This window comes from Prionailurus viverrinus, chromosome A1 (assembly GCF_022837055.1).
Source record: "Prionailurus viverrinus isolate Anna chromosome A1, UM_Priviv_1.0, whole genome shotgun sequence".
In the NCBI taxonomy this organism is placed as follows: domain Eukaryota; kingdom Metazoa; phylum Chordata; class Mammalia; order Carnivora; family Felidae; genus Prionailurus; species Prionailurus viverrinus.
Genome location: NC_062561.1, coordinates 158,777,207 through 158,796,756, shown reverse-complemented (window position 1 = coordinate 158,796,756; position 19,550 = coordinate 158,777,207). Strand labels below are relative to the sequence as shown.

The 19,550-nt window shown below is 37.3% G+C and overlaps 1 long non-coding RNA gene and 1 pseudogene across 6 annotated transcripts in view; one reads left to right on the top strand and one right to left on the bottom strand.

The window, feature by feature from the left end:
* The window catches only part of LOC125154659 (uncharacterized), a 46,802-nt gene that overhangs the window by 8,516 nt on the left and 18,736 nt on the right, over positions 1–19,550 (bottom strand). For 5 of the 6 annotated variants that reach the window (XR_007147893.1, XR_007147877.1, XR_007147898.1 and 2 more), the window contains 3 exons: positions 18,860–19,099; positions 16,644–16,750; positions 16,015–16,103 (listed from right to left, as the gene is read on the bottom strand). This is a non-coding gene — a long non-coding RNA (uncharacterized LOC125154659). Of the gene's footprint in view, positions 1–16,014; positions 16,104–16,643; positions 16,751–18,859; positions 19,100–19,550 lie in introns of those variants that run through there. The other variant, XR_007147907.1, reaches the window with a different exon arrangement.
* On the top strand, positions 13,221–13,571 carry LOC125154593 (protein BEX4-like; annotated as a pseudogene).

Genomic DNA, 19,550 nt, shown 5'->3' with positions numbered 1-19,550 from the left:
TCATAAGTGAGCTGGGATTCTGGCCCTTGCGTCAACAGGATGCCTTCAGGCTAGTACTGTGACACAGCTGTGACTTGGGACGCAATCTGAGAGTGATATTATCTGAGTTGTACCTAGCCAAAGACAACGTCGGTATCTCTAGTTTGAAGTGGCTCTGAATTTCCGTGAGTTAAATGCTACATTCAATCCAAACACCTTGCTTACCCACACATATGCATTTTCCTTGGAAGATACAAACTGGTAAAGTACAGAACTCTGTATTGTAGTATAAGTGAACCAGAACTCATTCATAACTCCAACTAAATCTAAATTTCTGTGTTGTTTCTATTTTTAATAGCATTTCTCAACATATGTTCATGTCCATGTGTTACATTCTACCCTCAAATCCAGAAGATTAAAGAACCAGAGAATGTTAAAATTGGAAAGGATCTTGGCTATTAATCAATATAACCCTATCATTTTACAGATGAAGAAACTAGGCCAAGATACAGTAAATATGACTTCCCAAGCTTTCGTAACCATGAAAAGGAAAGACTGGACTTGAACCAAGTTTTGGAATGCAGGACCAGAAGCTCTTTCTCCTGGATGCTATGCCAAAAGAAAAATGAGAAGATGCAAAAAAAAAAAAATCAAAGATGATAAAGAAACAAAAAGTAATGCTTAATTAAGTTACTGGAAAACTGGCAATAGATCTAGAATATCAGTGTTTATGAAATAAATTCTGAATAACTTTTAAGGGATCTATTTTTCTTGAGATTTTTAAAAAGTTTTTATTTATTTATTTTGAGAGAGAGAGAGAGAAAAAAAGAAAAAAACAGGGAGGAGCAGAGTGAACCCCAAGCAGACTTTGAGCAGTCAGTACAGAGCCCAATAGCAGGGCTCAAACCCATAAACATGAGATGATGACCTGAGCTGAAATCAAGGGTCAGATGCTTAACTGACTGAGCCACCCAGTTGCCCCTTTTGATATTTTTTTCCACTTGGACAATATATATTGGCTACCAAAATACAAATATTTCTTTTCTATTTTAATTAATTTTTAAATTATTTAAATTATTAAATAATTGTTAAAAAAAACAATTTTTGCTCTGTTAAATACAGGGAAATGGTAATTAGCTAATCATCCATTACATATCATTTTTGTTTCATCAAAGCAAAAATAGTGGGGTGCCTGAGTGGCTGTCAGTTAAGCATCCAACTCTTAATTTTGGTTCAGGTCATCATCTTGCAGTTTGTGAGTTCAAGCCCCATTTGGGGCTCTATGCTGACAGTGCAGTCTGCTCGGGATTCTGTCTCTCCCCCCTCCCTTCCACCTCCCCCCCCAGTTCATGTGCTCTGTTTTTCTCTCAAAATAAATAAATAAATAAATAAATAAATAAATAAATAAACAAACAAATAAACAAACTAAAAAAAATAGGAATTAGTTTTAAAATAGGTATTCTAGAGCACCTGAGTGGCTCAGTGGGTTGAGCATCCAACTCTTGATTTCGGCTTAGGTCATGATCCCAGGGGGGCATGGGATCAAGACCCATATTGGGCTCCACGCTAAGATTAAGATTCTCTCTCTCTCTCTCTCTCCTTTTTCTCCTCTCCCCTGCTTGCACTATCTCTCTAAAAGTAATTAACTAAATAAATAAAATAGCTACTCTTGTATTTTTAAAATAGACTATATTAGAACAAAGACTGTATTATATTTGTTCATTACTATCAGTATATCATATCATTGCACCTGGATTATAGAATATACTCAATAAATAGTAGTTGAATAAATAAATTAATTAATACCATATTGCATTGGAATTCTCCGCCAACCTTTGTAAAGCACACATTATGTCCAATACTTCTATGGTAAAAATCTGATATGATACCATTATTTGGATGAGTTCAAAACTTTGCCTACCCTTGATAGAAAATCAATACATCCTTTCCCAAAGCAGACTCCATGATTAAAGGCCTTCCTCTAGACCCAGCTGTAAGTAAATCCCAGGTGAGGCCAGAGCCTGTATAGAAGTAGAACAATGCTACTGCTTTCCTCTCGTCCTTACCCCAACCTGGGGGAGAATTGTGGAGGTAAAGCTCACACCTGTTTCCACACCCTGCTCCTAAGCTCAAATAAGGACTTCTTGACTAGCCAAGAGTCTCCAGTTCAAATCACCAGAAACCTTCTCAGTAGTGCCCTAGAGACTACCAACAGGCTAACTAGGAGACACGTTAGGAATTGTGGAGGGAACTTCTAATCCACAAGGCTGTTTGCCAGGGCATAAGACATGGAAGTACATGTCAGAAAGACAGAGAGTGGGCGCCTCGGTTGCTCCATCAGTTGAGCATCCAACTCTTGATTTCGGTTCAGGTCATGACCCCTCTGCCCCTCCCCATGATCTCTTTCTCTCTCAAATTAAAAAAAAAAAAAAAATAATAATAATAATAATCTTAAAAAAATTAAAAACTAAAGAGAAAAGAGAGGACTTAAAAAGTTTTATCAAGAATATTAAAAACCTCCCTGTGGGAGTTAATGATGAATAGATACTAAACATAAAGGCATTTATTTAATAATGAAAACGTTTGCAATGTTATGCATATAAATAAGTTAACACAGCTCTTGTTATTTTCTTCATCCATTTTACAGAAATGACAAAAATGTTTTGAAAACTGATGTCACTGAGGTTTTGTAACTGTTTAAAAAACAACAAATGAAATGACTACTTCTAATCTTTTTTGGTATGTTTATACAATAAAAAAAGGAATGTTATAAATAGCCTCTAACTTGTCTGTTTTAATGGCTGCATATTTACATAAGTAACTATAAATGAAATATTACATTTGATCTTTTTTTTCAACTATTTGTATGTAAAGTCATTTAAAGTATAAAATGATATTTTCCCCTATTCTCCTAGTGAGGACATAAACAAAAACAAACATTGAGACAAATAAAAACGCAGGACAAGAGTTAAGGAAATCGTGTTCTTCATAAACCGGCTTCTACCACTGAGTCACCAGTGATGTTCTACCTATCTGCACCTCACTTACCACCATCTGAGAAACAGACCTGAATCACAGTGATGCAATGGAAGGATATAAGGAAAACCAGCAAACAGTGGTTTACAAGCCTCGCTAACTTCCTTGTAAGGTTGACTATGGCTCTTCAAGACCATTTGATGCCCCATGTCCCACGTCCATCTCAGAAGGTGACAGCAACACCAGGAAGAAGGCAAAAGACAAGGGCAGGTCTTGATGCACGTGTTCTAGAAACTCATCAGGATTTGGCCACACCCAAGAAAGGAAAACTTGGCACTAACTCCAGAGAGAGAAAAATCCTAATATATAAATTTTGTGCTTTTCTAATGAAATTGAATCAAGGACTAAAAGTAATCTGGAAAATTTCAGCCCAAATAAAGATTTTTAAGAGATTTTTTTCAGGGAATGGAGAAATAACAACTTGCCCATTTTATAAATGTGAATATATTTCCTGTTGTGAATATTGTAAGACACCCATTCCTACTTCTCTGATGGCAAGAAGAGAAAACATCTACAATAAGGGTATAAGAAAAAGAAAAAGAAAAGCAGGATATTCAGTAACAACTTCCTATATAGACATACATTAGCATATAGAACAATTATCTTGAATAAACTGAACATTTGTTTAGCAGTCTGGCTCTTTTGTACTTTAGCAGTTTGGTACTTTTCCAGTAGGCTACAGGATGGATTGCTGAACTTTCCAGCAAGGTCAGGGGGATCTGTTTGCTCAGTAGGTTGATCCGAGCTGGATTTACTTGTTCCTGCATCCACTGTTCGCATGAAGAAATTACACTTTGAAAATTTTCTTCAACTACAGTAATTAAATGTTACCATTGAGCTAGTGATTTATTTTATCTGAAATGTGAAAATGCTTTATTTTGTTTTTATCTTAAACATTTTTTACCTCAGCAATTTTTTTGTAAACATTTTCTTTAATGTGTCCTTCCTTTTCTATTCTCATTTTTCAAATTTTCCCGTTTCTCATTTTAACTTTTTTTCTTTTTTTCACTTTCTAAGGAGTCAAAAAGAAGTAAAAATGGACATAAGCAGAAAAGCCTCCCTGGAGTAAATGCTTGCAGCATGACTTTCCCAATAAAGTCTTCCACACGCAGGGCAGATAAAGAAATAAGAAGCTGAGAGTTGTGAAGAGACACTGGCTCCTGGCTTATATTTTCGAAGTTGGACCTTTGATATTACCACCCAAAGATGCTCTACATAGTGTCAGAGATGGGCCACAATATTAACAGAAGACATTTATCTCACTACTTTAGATTCACGGCCCATTGCCTGATTGTACCTCTTACATACAGTCTCCTACAAACAAATATTCATTCATATATATATATATATATTCATATTTGTATCCTATAATTGCTAATAAATAACAAAAAAATTTAAACTGTATTGTTTTCTGTATCAAAGGGATAATCTGTTAAATGTAAGTATATGAGAATGTTACTTTGCATAATCCTGTTTAAACACTTCCTCATTCTAAACTATACCTAGAGCCTCAAGAAAAGCAAGAAGAGGCCTTTTCAAACTTTGGGATAAGCTGGTCACAGATTATACCAAATGTGTTATAACTCTGAACACGGTTCATGCCACAGAATTCTTTTTTTTTTTTTTAATGTTTTTAGTGTTTACTTATTTTCGAGAGAGAGACAGAGAGACAGAGTGCAAGCAGGGGAGAGGCAGAGAGAGTGAGACACAGAATCTGAAACAGGCTCCTGGCTCTGAGCTGTCAGTGCAGAGCCTGACGTGGGGCTCAAACCCACGAATCGAGAGATCATGACCTGAGCTGAAGTCAGACGCTTAACTGACTGAGCCACCCAAGCGCCCCAGATGCCACAGAATTCTTTATCTCACTTTTATATTCCAGCATCTCGAAACCACCTACTGTTCTCTAAACATGGCAAGCTCTCTCCTGCTCTTGGACATGTTATTCCTTCTCCCTCAAATATCATTCTCTACTTCATCTTACTTCTCTCCCAAGAATGATTCAGTTCAACTCCACCTTCTCTGTGTGACTTTCTCTGATAACCCCTACATTCATTCACTTGCCAGGCACCAAACTAGATGCTAAGTTGGCAAAATGAAAACACCACACCTGCCCTCAAGATGCATGCATGACAGGGTCAAAAGGGGTACTTCAGGGAACATTTTGTGATAGGGGCAGGAAGAGGGTCAGGGAAGTTTTCCTGGATGAGGTAACAGCTGAATCAAAATTTGAAAGAGATGTAGAAATCACTTAACAGAAGAAAGGAGGAGGGGAGGTCATTCAAAACAGAAACTGTATTTCTGTTAGGCAAGAGTGGGGAGAAAGAATGCTGATTGAATTAATATGCCATTCAAGGGAGTTCAGAGTTGTTGTTGTTGTTTTTTTCCTTTATTGCAATAGGGATCCTTTTAAGCAGAAGAATGAGATGATCAGATAAATCTATCAGAAACTATAGAGGGTGCCTGGGTGGCTCATTCAGTTGGTTAAGCATCAGACTTTGGCTCAGGTTATGATCTCACAGTTTGTAAATTCAAGCCCCACTTTGGGTGAGCTCAAGCCCTGCTTCTCTCTCTCTTCTTCTCTCTTCCCCTCTCTCTGCCCCTCACTCACTCGCACTCTCTCTCTCTAAAAAAAATTTTTTAATAAAAAAAGAAACTGTAGAGATCATATCAGAAAGAACAAGGCTGGAGCAGTCAAGAGACTTATTTGTAAAGGAGATAATGTGTGTACTTAGCATGGGAATGAAGAACATGAAAGAGAATTTTACAATTTGAGAAAAATAACAGAAGTGAAATACCTTGGTGATAGATTGGGTGTGGTGAACAAGGCATGGGAAGTAGTCAAGAGGGAACCCCAGGTTTCTCTGCCTTCTTGCTGGGGTGGACAGTGGGACTTTCACTGAGATCAGTAATTCAGGAGGAGGAACAAGAGGTGATTGGCTCGGTTTTGAATATGTTGAACAGGAGAGGCCTGTGGAACATCCACGTTGAGAGGCAAGTGCTCATTCCTCTGTGTGTCCACTACTTGTTGTATTACCTCTTGTTACCATGCTGGGATTGCCTATCTTCAACCTCTAACTTTCCCGAGACAGGAAAGACTGTCCAATCTAAACAAACCATCCCTTTAGGGTGCCTTCGGTGAGCCCACGCTTCCCATTACAAAAAAGGCTCTCCCATTTTCCCTGTCTCTCATGAGACCAATTCCAACTCAGAACAAATATCATGTAAGGGCAGAAGCTCATCACCCCTTCTACAGACAGCAAAAACATGCAATGAAGAAAGAAAGGCTATTTTCCCTCTATTTTAATTCAATTTTAAATTCTATTTCCCACCCATTTTCAAAGGGACCATTGTTTCAGAAGAATTGGGTACTTTCTAAGGTAAATAAATAGAGTGAATAACAATCTTGTTTAAGATTCCAACTTATTAACAGAAAACATGTGTAGACTTAAGCATTAAAAATAAATATGCCTTTAAAGATGACCTGGTAGGCTTCTTACCTGCCAAGAACAGAGTTCAAGACCTCAGAAAGTCTGTTTTCCCAGAAACAGTAGATTATATTGCTAATGATGGCAAGGGCAATAAACCATAAGTTTTTTTTTCTCCCTATAATTTTGGTACTATTTAGGTGAGTTTTGTAATAGACTGAAATAAGAGAAGTACTCTCGAGAATGATCTTGGGTTGTGAAAATTGGGTCTATGATTTCATCCTTTGGGAGAATGTTTCCAGTTCCTGCTTTTCTTTCCAGACATGCACGTTTGGCATGATTTCTTCTTATATTTGAATGATAGTTCAGTGATCTTGGTTGTGTTGGTATGCACAAATATAAATTAGAGCATTTTCTATCATACATACTTTACTTGGGCATTTTTAATAAAGTGTATAGTTCTTTCTTTCAATGTCCTTATTTATTCCAAAGTAGAGGACGATTTCTAAAGATTGTTATGAACCAACATACAGCAGAATGTCTCCAAATGGACCAGAGGGAGTGGCAGATCAGAGGCAGGTCGGTTTGTCGAAGAGAAATTGATGCTGTCCTCTGCATTCATTGACTTGTCTGGTTTTCATAGGGAGAATAAACAGATGAGTCAGTTTCTCCTTCTTCTAAGGGACTCTACATGATTAGGGTCAGAAACTCAGCAAAGAAAAATCCTCTCTCATTTTATAAGGGTGAGATGATGAGATACTACAGTGATTCATTTCAAAGGTGCTGGCTATTTTCAAACAACTGCTGAGAAACCTTGCTGTTCCCTGAACTTGGGAGGTTGGTTCTAGCACATGCACAAATTCTGCTTGCCATATGAGCAAAAGTGAGATCATACGGGTTGATGCTGGCAGAGTCTCTGAGAGTGCAGTAATTCATGCTGTCAGTTACTATCAGCAGCAATTTGCTTCTGGATTGGTTCCTGTGAGCACTCATGTGAGTATTCTGCACAAAGGACCAGAGTGCAATATTCTTTTGGATTTCAGGGACTTAGTGCAGTTTCAACATATAATCAAAAGTGCCACGTAGTTCACCACCTCGCATTTTGTTTTAAAGAGACAGAGGCTTAAAATGTGACTCCTTTCTTCTCTCCAAAACAGGAAGTTGATGGCACTGTGGAACTATCTTTAGAGCAATCTGTTGGTGCTTCAGTGGAATCTATCCAGTTGGTAAACAGTAGAGTAGTTTGTTTGTTTTTTTAACAAAATGTCATTCCACTGTCTCCACAATAATAAAAATGAGAACTTTGTTTAATCATAAAACTTTATTTATTAGAATCAACTCTTAGTTACTATATGACATATGATCAACTCTTACTAACTATAGGGTAAATATGATGAGACATGAAAAGATCCCTTGAACTGCTTGGTATTGTAATAGCATATTCTTCCAAATTAAGTACAATTTCCACAAAGTTCTGTGGCAGAGAAGTTTGGATGCTGCAGCCCTAGCTTACAGGCATAATATTAACAAATCTCTGTGAAACAATAAAACTTCACTGACTTCCAAAGAGCTTTAAGATATTCATATCCCTCTTGCTACCAATCTACCTACTAGTCTCTTTCTATTTAAAGAATACTTACTATTGAGAATTCATGGGATTCAGGGTTATGGAGCAATCCTGACCAGAAAGGGTATAGGAGGAAGGAAAATATAATCCTTGTGTGTGAGAAATGGTAGTTTAATTTCACTCAGAAAAGTGAAGGGTATGCCAAAATCTCAAGTGCCACTGTCACTGACATATATATATTTTTTGGTATTAACCTATAATCTCTCAAGTGTTCCCAGTTGAAAGATTTCTTCCATATTATATCCAGCTCAAAAATCTTCAAAATCTTAGCATTTTACTTGATTAATATTACTTAGCCATAAAAAAAGATGAGATCGTGCCACATGCGACAACATGGATGGACCTAGAGGGTATCATGTAAATAATTCAGACTGAAGAAGACAAATACCATGATTTCATTTGTGTGTGGAATCTTAAAAAAAATGAACAAAAAAAAAGCAGAATAAGGTGTGAAAATACAGAGAACAAACTGATGGCTACCAGTGGGGAGGGGAGGCTGGGCAAAATGGGTGAAGGGGAGCGGGAGACACAGGCTTCCAGTTATGGATGAATTAAGTCATGGGAACAAAAGGCACAGCATAAAGAATACTGCTAATGATACTGTAATAATGTTCTATGGTGACAGATGATAGCTACACTTGTGGTGAGCATAGCATAGTCTATAAATTTGTCAATCACTGTTGTACACCTGAAACTAATATGACATTGTGTGTCAACTATACTCAATAAAGAAAAGAAAGAAAGAAAGAAAGAAAAAAGAAAGAAAGAAAGAAAGAAAAAAGAAATGAGGGTAGCCAAAAATAAAAAAGAATTGATGTTTATTATCTACTTTCCCCTGCCTCTAGAATATAGACAGAATGAAGGCAGGGATTTCTGTCTGTTCACTGATGTATTCCCAGTGCCTAGAATAGTGCATGGCGCATAGGAGGTATTTAATAAAAATGTGTTGAATGAATGAATATTTTCTTTTTCTTCAGCTCTAAAGTCCTACCTCTTTAACAAGTCTTACTAGACCCTCTGTTATTGACTTCTGCTCATTCTGCTAGCATCCTCTCTCTCATTTTATAATTGTGCTTGTGTGCTATATAATTCGGCCAAATGCAGATTATATGTGGTTTCTTAAATGTACCATGTTGTCTCTCCCTGGGGGCCTGTGCACACGTTCCTCCATGTCGAAGACTTTTCTCTCCTGCTCCCCTGCTCCTTTCTCTGGGACACTTCTCTTTGTTCTTCAAGATCCAATTTAGAAGTCTCTTATTTCAGAAAATCTTAACCTGGTCTCCAAAACAGAGCTAGACAGGCTCTAGTATCCTGTGTTTTCCATAGCAGCACTTACCCATTTGGACTGTCATTGCTGTAAGGCAGTGACATAACTAGAGGCATACTGGTATTTGTGAAATTATCCATCAGTATTTAAGTTTCAAAGGAACTCATAAGGAAATTAGCACTGAACCCTTAGAAGTGGCATAAAAATATTTTAAAAGAATAATCAGGATGTACTGTAATAAAGTCAACAGTGTGAGAAAACTAACGCATTTCTAAAACTATTGAGTAGAAGCATCACTCTAGACTAACCATTAAAACATAAATAAGCAGCATCTGTGTGAAAGCTAACAGATTGTTCCATAGTTGCCTTTTGTTATCCAAGTCTTAGCAAAATGTCACTGCCTCAGAAGGGACATAGCCAACAATCCCATGTAGATCTACCCCGGTCACTTTTTATCCCATTGCTATGCTTACCACCTTCATTACAAGTCTATGTCTTTGATATTATCTTAATCATTTCTGTGTTTACTAGGTTTTTAGTTCTGCCCTTCTCAATAATAGTCTTCATGAAAACAGGGACCTTGTATGTCTTTTTCAGTACTTTTCATTCGCAGAACTTACATGAGTGTTTGACATTCTAGCAGATGATCAATAAAAATTTTTTTAAATGAATGTACAACAAAGAACAATTATCATCTTGGCTAGTAGGATGGTTTCACTGGCACTGGTTGCTTGCACTTCACCAAAAATTCACATGTACCAGTAGGTTCTTATCAACTAAAGAATCCTAACCAATGGAAAACTACTATTGTGTATTGTAGTGACTTCATTAACTCAAGTGTGTTATTTTATAATTAGTTTATACTCCATTTTCTGAGGATTATCATTTGAGTACTAATAATAAATGTACTGAAAGTCTTGTTTCATAAATTTGAAAAGCTTTCATTGGTTTTCTTTTGGTTTGATACATGAAAAGATATATCTGAAGCTAAATGGTTTCTTGCATAAATTAAAAATCCAGTCAAAATGTGTTGTCTCCTCACATGAAAAAATGCTCCACATCACTCATCATCAGGGAAATACAAATCAAAACCACAATGAGATACCACCTTACACCTGTCAGAATGGCTAACATTAACAACACAGGCAACAACAGATGTTGGCGAGGATGCGGAAAAAGAGGATTTCTTTTGCATCGTTGGTGACAATGCAAGCTGGTGCAGCCCCTCTGGAAAACAGTATGGGGGTTCCTCAAAAAACTGAAAATAGAACTACCCTATGACCCAGCAATTGCACTAGGCATTTACCCAAGGGATACAGGTGTGCTGTCTCGAAGGGACACATGCACCCCCATGTTTGTAGCAGCACTATCAACAATAGCTAAAGTATGGAAAGATCCCAAATGTCCATCACTGGATGAATGGATAAAGAAGATGTGGTATATATACAATGGAGTATTACTCGGCAATCAAAAAAGAATGAAATCTTGCCATTTGCAACTACGTGGATGGAACTGGAGGGTATTATGCTAAATGAAATGAGTCAGTCAGAGAAAGACAAATATCACATGACTTCACTCATATGAGAAATTTAAGATAAACAGATGAACATAAGGGAAAGGAAGAAAAATAATATAAAAACAAGGAGGGAAACAAAACATAAAAGACACTTAAATATAGAGAACAAACAGAAGGGTGCTGGAGGGGTTATGGGAGGGGGGGATGGGCTAAATGGGTAAGGTGCATTAAGGAAGACACTTGTTGGGACGAGGACAGGGTGTTATACATAGGGGATGAATCACTGGAATCTACTCCTGAAATCATTGTTGTACTGTATGGTAACTAAGTTGGATGTAAATTAAAAAATGAATTAATTAATTTTTAAAAATAAAGCTGAAGTTAAAATTTAATAGCATTTTTAAAGGCAAAAAAATGTGTTATCTTCCTATTGACTTGATAGGAAACTATTAATATCAGTTAGCCTAGATGAATCTGAAATTAATAGAAAAGGATTAATTGAGGAGGAAAGTTTTTGAATTTATAGAAGGTTGAAAATATTTAACTGCATACTTGGGTGAGATGTTAGAATACCACACACCCCATTCGGGAAACCAATTATAAGGAGTATGAATGGTCAGATCCAATTAATTCTACAGTAAAACCATGTAATTACAGCTTTTACTCATTTTGATTGATTAGAAAGAGAAGATTAACAAGATTACAAATCATGAGCCAGAAGAAAGAAATTGTATTACCTCTAAAAATTTTTAAACAAATTAGACCAAAAAAAGGGTCCTAATTTTAAATTACCAACTCTAACTAGGGAGGAAAACGCATCAAACTAAATTATAACCTGTGTCTAAACATTAAACTTTTATAATTCAACTAGAGGTAGACTTGCCATACAGAGAGATGATTGTGACTTGCTTTTCCATCCCCTCATAAGGAAGAGCAAGAGTGATCTCAAGTGCATGGAGAGGGGAAAGAATAATTGCAAACAACTGGCATAAGATCTTGTTCACAGCTATGCAACAAATGTCTGTGGATTGGTTAGTTAATAAACTGTGCAAATTAGAGGATGAACTTCATAGCAGTAACCTGACCTGCTAGTGTATGGTCCAAGAAGAATCAGAACCAGACTTCCTTTATTGAAACAGAACCAAATAATCAGACCAGAGGAATTTGCTAAGTTTGGGCAGCCCAAAGAGACTCTCAGGAATCTCAATATCTCTCTGCATAATGTCCTCTGTGCTATTATGCTTGATAGCGTGCCCTTTATCCAGAGTCTCTGAAGTGGCTACCTTCATGACACTTGAGTTCAAGATGAATCACTTAGTAGGCACGTGACTTTAAAAAGTTGACCTCTCAGGGTGTCTGGGTTTCGTAGTGGGTTAAGCATCTGGCTCTTGATTTCGGTTCTGGTCATGGTCCCACCGTTTAATTTGTGAGTTTGAGCCCACACTGGGCTCTGTGCTGACAGTGTGGAGCCTGCTTGGGGTTCTTTCTCTCTCCTTCTCTCTCTGTGCTTCCCCTGCTTGTAGGCATGCGCGCGCTCTCTCTCTCTCTCTCTCTCTCTCTCTCTCTGTCTCAAAATAAATAAATAAACTTAAATAAAACTTAAAAAAAAACCGTTGACCTCCTCAGTTTAAATTCCTAAACTATAGGGGTACCTGGGTGGCTCAGTCAGTTGAGCATCTGACTTCGGCTCAGGTCATGATCTCACAGCTTGTGAGTTCGAGCCCCACACCAGGCTCTGCTGACAGCTCAGAGCCTGGAGCCTGCTTTGGATTCTGTGTGTGTGTGTCTCTCTCTCTCTGGCCCTAACCCACTCACATTCTGTCTCTGTCTCTCTCAAAAATAAATAAACATTAAAAACATAAAAATAAAAATAAATTCCTAAACTATAACAATGAAAATAGAAACTCAAATACCTAATAGATTTTTTGTGTTCAAAACAGCAACTTACATAAAGCCTTTTTCATATTGTAAAACTTCCATACAATGTAAGTTACTATCCCATGTACCAAATAGTTACCAATATCCTCTAAATGCTGTCATAATATCTATCTCTTCTAGACACATTTTCAGAATTTCTGGTATTAGTATTTGAGGGTATTCCAATTGGGTTACTATATTATCTATTTTACGCCAAATGTTAAACTTCTGCAATTTAATTAAAATTTCTTGTCCAGACCTAGCCATCGCTTGCTCCATTGCTCCCTTCTCAGTACCTGCTCTGGGTGTCCCTGAGGGTGTGCTGCGGGCCAGGGGTGGGCCCAAAAAGTAGGAGGCAGAAGGGAACCAGGTGTGGGCATCTAAGTGTCTTAGCACCGCAACGGTGGTTAGAACTAGGAGAAGGAGAAGACTGCAAAGATAGGCCCAGGAGCAATGGTGTCCAAAGAGAAACAAGGGGTGAAAAATGTCAACATGGAAAATGCCTAACAGGAAAATGAAGGAGAAAAAGAGAGCCCCATGCAGGACAGAGAGGAATTATGCAGTTTGGGAGGGAGTGAAGGCCAGAACTGTGGAGGAAATGTCAACCTGGAGTGAGTGACATGACTTGTCCCTAATTTTTGAGCCATACCTAACAAGCATATTGATCACAATGAAGTGGGAGATGTTGTGGGAAAGTTCCTAGGACAGATGATGTAAATCAGAAGAAAGAGTAAGGGGCAGCACAGGAGGCACTTCCAAACTCCTGAACCTGATAATTATTATGACTTTTGCCTTATACCTTGAATGCTAAGGTTTCCCTGAGGTTAATAACGTGGCCTATGTTCTATAAGCTTATAGTTTTGTGATTTACTTTTTCTGTAAACCTTTTAGTGTTTCCACTTAAGAGTTTGTAATTATTGTTTTGTCTCAGTGTAAAACTTACTGTCCATAGGGCAATTTCAACCAGTTTTGGGAAAAACTATTCTTTTCATAATATGATATTAATAAAGCAATTTAAAAAGCAATCTCGGGAAGGGTGCCTGGGTGGCTCAGTCAGAAGAGCATGAGACTCTTGATCTCAGGTTGTGAGTTGGAGCCCCACCTTGGTGTAGACATAATATATGTGTGTGTGTGTGTGTGTGTGTGTGTGTGTGTGTGTGTGTATATATATGTGTGTATATATAATGTAGAGATTATTATATATTTTTTTAAAAATTCCTTGTCAATATCATTATTCCAGTGACAATTTTTCTTGTACTTTTTGCAAATTGTTCAGGTTTTATGTCATAGTACCGAACACATTTGACATTCATGCAGACCCTTGTTAAATCCCACAACTGCAAATAATATAGTATGAAATTTCTACCATTTTAGGTGCTGCATTACTTCCAGTTTAACATCTCACTCTTATCAGTACTTGTGCAGTAGATCTTTGTCACTTTTTGGGGCCACCCCAAATCTTTTGAACATCTTGAGCAATCTCAAGCTTTTTTGTCACACTTCCACAAAGTAGAAGCCAGAAACTCACTTTCCTAGACACCAGGTACCTATTTTACTATGACTACCAACAAGAAACATCCCCATGCAACTTGGATTCATAAGAGAACACTGTGAATTCATAAGCAGAAACCACCTAAAATTCATCTTCTGGTGAGTATAGTTGGATAGGTACCCAGCATTTGGGTGCAACCATGGTAGAAATTCTGGCATCCACTGACCAGAATCAGCAATGGAAGTTATGGTATCTGTGTTGAGTAATGATGGCAGTGTGGCTTCAGCTGGAGCCATCAGTAGTCTTCTTTAGGCACTGTTCCTGAATGCATGGCCTCTAAGCCTGATTCCTAGGCTCTTCTAGAGAATCTATGAACTACACGATATTCTTTAGTAAATTCCTTTTCTGTTTAACTGAAAAGGAATTTGTTTTTTGCAACTTAAACAACAAATATATATGACTATGAATTATTATTCTCTGTGTTTTTTAATTTATTCTGAAATATTTAAGACATGTACAAAAGCCATTTCTTTTTTACTCTTAGAACTTTTCCATACACATCCATCACTGGAGGTAGCAACTGGCCTTCTTCTTGCAGAAAGATGGTCAACATTTTACAAGCATAGAGGCCTATAAACAGAGATGGAAGGGCATTGAATTGGTGGTGATACTCACTCACTTCCTAGGAGACTTGCTCCCACATCCCAGCTTCATATGTGGAATTCATACTTTATATGCTGGATTACTCTAAACCAATTACATTTGGGATCACTAATGAATAATCTAGAACATCATATTCAATAATCCCAATGGTCTATACTACTAATACAAAACCTGCAATTAGGTTTATTAATTTCTTAGAAATCTGAATGCATGGAGGAAGACAAAAAGTTTGGGACTTGCATGATCTACCTTCTTGTCTACACTATTTAAATCAACCCCATGTGTGCCAATGTTACTCTGCAGTTAAACTATCTACAGTTAAATATTCAACAAACTTTTTGAAAATGAAAATAATTATTCCATCATTTTAAGATACAACTCAGAAGCTTTTTCTTCTAAAAAAAGATATTTGTATGGAACACTTAAGTCATTTGCTTTGGTGGCTCTGAATAGCCTGTCAAAGCAGAGAGCTGTCCTAGGACACAGAAATTGAGACATGACCTGGAGGACACACTGCTAGAAGGATGGACAGACCCACTGCTGTGCAAAAGGAGACTCATTCTGGCCCAAGAGAGCTGATTGTTGAATTTTCAAGAATTTCTCAAATAATTTGTGAAACACTGCCATTATTAAAAACTAAATCATAGAAATTTACAACTAAATTCATTAAAAATAAACATAATGAATTCTCAAACATGTATTACAATAAATCTTAAAAAATTCAAAAATCATCATTTTCTTAATTATTTTACTACATTTATTGTTATCCCTGCTCTTGGGGTTATTTACATCTACTGTATCTGAATGGAGAAAATACTGTGTAAATGGGGTGCTGCTGCACTTTTCTCTCCAATTGTCGTTGACACAATGCTTAAGTATTTATACTATGGAAATTGACAAAAGCTACCAGTCAGGTCTTGATTGATTGTTTTGTTAATTTTCTAGATTTAAGAAAGTGATGAGAATGTTAATGAATAATGAAAGTGAGAAAATGTGAAGAATGTAGATTAAATCAAAAAGGTGTCATCTTTATGAGTAACTAAAAACAAACAAAAAAACCCAAAAAGCTTCAGGAAATGTTCTTAAAGTATTCAAAAATTATTAGCTACTTCAGCATCCATTCATGCCATAGATGAACTGAAATTCTGACGCAGGTCTTCACTGAGTCATCCTTGTTTTATCTGTTAACTCACATGAAAATACAAGTGATGTTCATGTCAAGACTATGTTCTTTCATCAGTTGCAACCATAGGTTGGCTAAGAATACTAAGAATACTAGAATACTAAAAATCAATAAAAGCAGTCCATAAGAATCAACTGACTAATATGAAATTTACAATAAAGAATATTTATACTTTGTTATTTGTAACAAATCTTTTATATATACCAGAAAACTTTATAATAAATGTATGTACATACACATGAATTTATTTCCTTGGCAGCACACCACGGGGTAGATGGGCATTTACTTAGCAAGGGAAAAAGAAAAACTTATATACCCTAATCAGTACTTAAAAAAAGAAAAAGAAAGGGGATGGAAGGAAGGAAGGGAAGCAGGACTGGAGGGAAGACATGAAACATAAATGGAAACAATACATACAATTGATTCTTACATTATATGACTCTTTAACATTCTTAGTATATTTCCATATAGACTTAGTCCATCTCTACCCTCGCACCCCCCCCCACCCCACCCCTGTCACACACACACACATTCTCACCAGTGAACGGGCCCTCAATCCAGCTGTGGCTCAGGTTTCTGCTCTACCTTTTTTCTCCATTTCTTCTGTCTTCCCTTACCACCAACCCAAAGACAATGTTTCTTTACCTAGTGGGAAAAAAGACTGAGGAATCTGCTGAGTTGTCAGATTTCCACTCACTTTCTCCTCTCCTATCACCCACTTGCCTGACCACTCTCAGAGCCTTTCATTTCTCCTCAGCCACTTCTAATTTTCTCAAAATCAAAATATTTATAAATATAACCATTAAATGGCAGTAACTTCAGTACCAAACCATGTGTACATCCCTTCTCCGAATTCCCAATTTTCATGTCTCACCAAGGCTCCCTTAGCCTTCCTCATGTCAGTCCTGGACCATTCCAGGATCTATTTCCCACTACAACACCTGGTACTTCTTCCTAACTCACAGACTCAGTGCAAAAAGAGAGAGAAAAATGGAAAATATTTGATCCAGGCATATAACACTTATTCACATTCTTGGCCAACCCAAGACAGGACTGCAACCAGGTACCATTTGTTTGCTTCTTTGTTTGTTTTGTCTATTTCCTCCACACACCCTCCTTCTGCTTTGTGGTTGATCATGTTCTTCATTGAAACTACTTCCAGACTGTGGGAGACCATGTCTGTCTGTTCTCTTCTGTGCCCCCATTGCACAGAACAAAACAGAACTCGGTGAGTCAACCATCTTCCTGATCTTATCTTGTAATGCTTCCTCCAGCAAATCTTACTCCTCATGGGTTCTACTGTTTTAGACTCTGCTAGATGATGGGCTAGCCAGATCAGTTGTCCAGACTGGAGCCAAAATGAGGTTGTACCCTAAATATAGCTTCATTTTAATCCATAGGAAAGAGTACTTCAGCTCTTTCCTTTTTATGGCAGTTGACACTCTATACCTTATATTATATTTATATATGACTATGTCTCATCTCCCACACATCTCTGTGAGCAAAGGACTGATATATTTACTTTTTCTACATTCTACATAGCTTGTACACAAATGTACTCAATACATTTTATCACTTGAGTAAATTATACATACATCTATCTATCGATCTGTCTACCTACCAAGCAATTGGTAGATAAGAGTTTAATAAGGACAAATTAATAGAAGGAAAGTAGCATTAGAAAGGAGGCTACCTACTGTCACCACAAGTAAGGTTAGCCCTACCTACACCAGCCTCCCCAGGTAGGGAGAGAGGAAGGCACACAGTAGAAGGTGCTAACACAAAGGGTCTCCCAAGTACCTAGACTGTAAAGAGTAAGCATGGTCCACATCCTCTCTGCTGTTTAGCTCTGAACATGTTGTGGGGATTTCATTAGCATTTTCAAAAAATTACAGTATATTCACCACAGTGGAATCTCATGATTTAATTTTTTTCTTTTTAAGTCTAAAGGTAAGTCCACATCACACTTTAGCTGGGTCCTAGACTTTTGCCAGTTTGAGCACACCTGGCAAGCAAAACAGCTGGCTTGAACAACTGAAGGTCACAAAATGCAAAATTATGAGTGCTACTAAATCTAAGCATTAATCATATAATCAGGGTAACTAACCTAACTTTCAACACACAGACTGTGGCATGAAATAAAAACAACTGCCATTTATTCTACATTCTCCTCACTAAGGGCAGCATTATCTACTTAAAGTAGTGCTGACAATCATTTTCATGAAATACACATTTATCAATCTTTCATAGGAAATCTCTTGTGATTAACTGCAGCATCTACTTCTGCTTACATATCAGATGTCAGTGCTTACTGCACATTCATATGATAAATATAAACCATAAATCGTCAAATATGCTGTCACCAGTGTTCTCATAACAATAACCCTATGGGAGAGAAGGCCGCTGTGGCAGAACTGTAATTTACAGTCCTTACCCAGGACAGAAACATAAGATTCTTGATTTTTCATTTCCTGTATAATTACCGCCCATCCCCCTTAATCATATTATAATAGATCCTTAAACATAATGTGAGTAAAGACCTCTGGTCCTGAGAGCAAATGAAATGATGGTGAGGGTGGCATAGAGATGCAGTTATTAAAAACAGGTTAAACAAGGATCCTCCTAGCATTTCAGATCGGCAAAAGAAGCAGTCAAAGGCTGTTGCTGACAGACACAGATTGTATGATAAAAAAACAATAAAAGGCATTGAAATAAAATTCACTGTAAGTCTTCCCTGGATCAATCTGTGCTTACCAATCCATGACTGACTCTTTTCATGGTCTCCCATCTCTTTGGTTAGTCATAAGTCTTTCCAGGATACAGACTGGATATGGGTGGCTGCAAAGGTGTGGCAAGATCTTATTTAAGTTCTAGTTGTCATGGTTAGGCCAGTTTTTGTCTCGAGATTTTATTTGGTTTTTGCTTGTTTGTTTGTTTTTCCACTGGTATTATATTTCAAGAGCTGCAGTTTGTTTCTTTTGTGCAATTTTTGCCCTGGGAAAATTAAGAGTAAAGATTATATATGGAACCAACTGGAGACTTCCTTGATCAAAATCTGTTCTTTAGATGAATGGTTATTATTGCTGTCATGCCCTAAATCCACCTGCTTGAGTAAAGAAAACATTTAAGATAATCAGCTTATATTATGTTTACAGGATATGACATTTTGATTTGTATTTTTTATGCGTCTATTTCTGTAAACACCATGGCTTGCACACAAAGGCTCAGAAAGTAAAAAATGCTAACATAACACAACCAAGAAAAGTGAGAAAGCCAACTGCTGGTGTATTGGGCTGAAAATTTTTGAACTCAGCTCTCAGCTGAAGTTCTCTTTATGAACAATGTTTTTGCTGGCAGTTTCATGCTTCTCATGTGTAGCCAGCTCCCTGCTGCCATGATGCTGTGAGTGTGGCATCCGTGGCACCCTGACCTGTTGTCTGAGTAG